Genomic DNA, 3,516 nt, shown 5'->3' with positions numbered 1-3,516 from the left:
ACTTTTCTATTCCAATTCTGCAATCAGCCCTATACGATTGATCAAAAAGTCTTTTGGACCGCCCCCACTTCGCGTGTCTGTCACGCGACGTCACGAAAATCGCGATAGCTCCCCATCTGGTATGACGTGTACACACTGATTATGCATTATTTGACCGAACAAAAGAAAAAATTACCGACGATTACGTTACTTCCTAATGCGAAATTTGAGCGCAGCAAATAAGCTGTTTCACCTTTTCGATAGATTGAGGCAAAGAAATCGAGCAATACATGTATGCGCTATCACAGAATTTTTTTTTATTTTTCACACGTATTCCTTTAACAAAGACTCCACTAACAGTTCTTGACAGTCATGAAGGAAGCTTTGTGGTCGGAGAAATAGACTGATATATGTTCGACTTGGTACACCAATGCCTGATTCTCAAAGACGAGATCTATACAAGTGCCTCGCGAGGTTGTCACAGCCGTGGGACGCGTTACGAGCGAGAGGAACGGGATGTTCTCCCGCATAAGTGTTAGGAAATTGCTGTTTGTCTTTATGTCAAGCCGCCACCGATCTGGCTCTCTGATTGCCACCGCACAGGGCGAACGGCAGCGGCAATTTCGGCTCGGGCGGTGCACATATACAGATCCGCCGCCACCGATCTGGCTCTCTGATTGCCACCGCACAGGGGTTGCATTGGAGGAGGAACGAAGAAAGGAATTAAGTTCGAGCCGGCGCTTTGACAACCGGAGACTCGCAGGAAGAGGGGGGAGGGGGGCGGCGTGTACACCCAGCGGCAAACGATGGGGGCAGAAGCGCGCGCAGCAAGCGGACAACACGATAAAGGGAGGAGGGAAGAGATAGCAGCGACTGACTGATGCCGCTGACGCCGATAGTGAGTCAACCCCAGCTGCGGAGTTGGTTTCAGGGACAACGCCGCCGATGCCGACACAAACAATATGATACCCTCGCTTCCGCAGCGCTAAGAACCAGGTCTAGCCGTGGGAAGGTGGTCACGTATTCGTCGACGTGCCGGGGCCTACGTGAAATAACCGGCGCGTCGGCAACTGAAGAGCACCCTATCCGCCACACAAGAACAGGGGGGGGGGGTGGACCCTTTCCTCCTCTTTCTGCATGGCGGCGACGGTGTTCTATGCAGTCACGTTATCTTGACTTTCTAGCGGCGTCAGCGGCATCCAGCGGTATCAGTCGGCCGCTGCTAGCGCTGGGGGGATGAAAGGGGGGCGGAGCTGGTTACGAGGCCGACGACAACGCCGACGACGACGCGAAACCCAGGAACGTACGCCAAAGAGCTGCGCTCTAAAACAGTTATTTGTCATTCGACGCCTTTTCGCTATGAGCCCTCGGCTATTGTTCAAAAGTTTTCGGGCGGCGCCCACTTCACCTGCCTGTCGCGCGACGTCACAAAACCGCAAATACCCACGGCATCAAAGTGACGTTTACGCGTTAAAGATGCACTAGTATGCCGAAAAAAACTGAATTTTCTTCTGAATAGCTGCAGGCTGCCCCGTTCCGAAACGAATAAAAGGTGACTGCCGCCGATCGCTGAGGCACTGGCTACTTGCACCTGCCGGAGAGCATGGGTTTATTTGCGGGCAATAAAACATTTTGCGCGGCTGTGTAACGTTTTCGAGCATTTTCGGCACTTTCATGACCTCGTTCCGCCAACTCTTCTTTGCTGAGGATCTGTTTTAGCGCCATTCTTAAGCTTCCTTTGCATCCCGCCGCGATTGCCGACGAGTCATCCCAAGCAAAGTAAGAGAAAGGGGACCAATCGCAGACGCCAGTACCACCCTCTTCAACCGGTTATCGATATTATCGAATCCCTCTCCACTTGACCGTGCTCCTCGCCTCTTGTGAGCCAATCGAATAAGACAAGCCGTTCAGTGTAGGCAATGTTATTTGTTTTTAAAGGAAACAAAAGGGACCTCCTATTGACGAGGAGAGCGTTTGATTGGCCTGTTCAGACAACCCTAGTGGGTGACCTCCCGATGTTTGCGTCGGCGGTTACGCAAATTTGACGTCAGAAGATTGGAATAAAAACACATTGGAATAGTTTTACGTTATACGGCTCTACATGAAGTCCAGACGCATCACACAAAAGCGATGCTGTATGACGATCTTATCGTCCTTCCAGCAGGCAGTGAAAATACTTTCCAAATATTGGTGAAATTAGCGAGGAGACATTCAGTTTTAGGCAATAGATCATGGAGGATATGTTCGCTAAGCCACACTGCAATTTCGACATGATGATAGCTCCCCCCCCCCCGATTTTGTAATTAAGCACATTATATGCAATTTTGACCACCAGGGGATCTTTCACGTGCCCCCGGTGCATGGGATACGGGCGTTATTGCCCTTCGCCCCCATTGAAGTTCGGCTACCGCGGCCGGGATTTGATCCCGCTACTTCGTGCTTAGCAGCGCAACACCGTAGCCGCTAATTCGCCGCGGCTGGTAAACATACAAGAAGCCTTTGTATTTAAAAGCGACGAGTATAATACAAAGTGAAGGCCACACAAAAGCAAGAGAAGCTAGGTTGCTTCATTTGAGCGCAAAGGTATAGAAGAGATATAACAAGGCATAAATGAAATTCACTTATCTTTTTTCTTAAGACAAGGTGACATGTGATCATCCTGGCTTGTCTGATAATTCTTTATATATACGGTACCCTGTTGCCACGGACAACGGATCTTAGCGTCGGAATAACAGATCACAGAAAGGCCAAAAGAACGGCTTTGCTCGTAATTCTCCGCACCGGGTTCCAACCGAAAGTGCACATAATCCATCGATAAATTATTGAATGCGTGGGGGTATTGTCGTGTGGAGCAAGCATTGTTGCTCCTGTCGATGTCGAAACCAGTGGCTGAAGGCGCAGTATTCAAAAGAAGAAAAAAAAAAGGAAGAAAGCATGACAGAGAGTCGTGAGCGCAAGCTCGTAATCTCTGCGTGCCTTTCCATGTACACTGCAGGTGCTCTTTCCGGATGATACACCTTGCGATACCGCTGGCTGTGAGCTGGAGGTCTACCGGCTGACGGCCAACCTGGACGAAAGTGCGCAGCCGTGCCACCACCTGTACAGCTTCGTCTGCGGAAGGACCAAGTGGACGCCGCAAGGGGGCAACACGCTAGCCGAGGTGCACGCCGCCAACCTGGCACGACTGAACGACACGCTGCACAAAGCCGCCACGGTAACAATGGGCGTCGACTCCATGTGTAGGCGCTGTACACGAACAGATTCCGGGGACTAAGGACTTCATCCTGCAGCATAAAACAGTAATCGTTGCGATAGCCAATTATATGGACACTCCAGGCTCATTTTCGCCGTCGTCATCGTGTCATCGTCATGTTCCTATACAGTCCAAGGGCGATCGCGAAGTCACCGCGCGCCGCATGCTGGCGACGATGGCGGCGTTGGCGACGACGGCGGCGTTGTACTCTGACAGCAACTGCGCATTGCGTGGCCGTGCGCGCCTTGTCTCGAAAGCGATCTGCGTCGGGGATTGCGTCTAGG

This window comes from Dermacentor variabilis, chromosome 6 (assembly GCF_050947875.1).
Source record: "Dermacentor variabilis isolate Ectoservices chromosome 6, ASM5094787v1, whole genome shotgun sequence".
Lineage (NCBI taxonomy): Eukaryota > Metazoa > Arthropoda > Arachnida > Ixodida > Ixodidae > Dermacentor > Dermacentor variabilis.
This window is presented reverse-complemented; position numbering follows the sequence as displayed.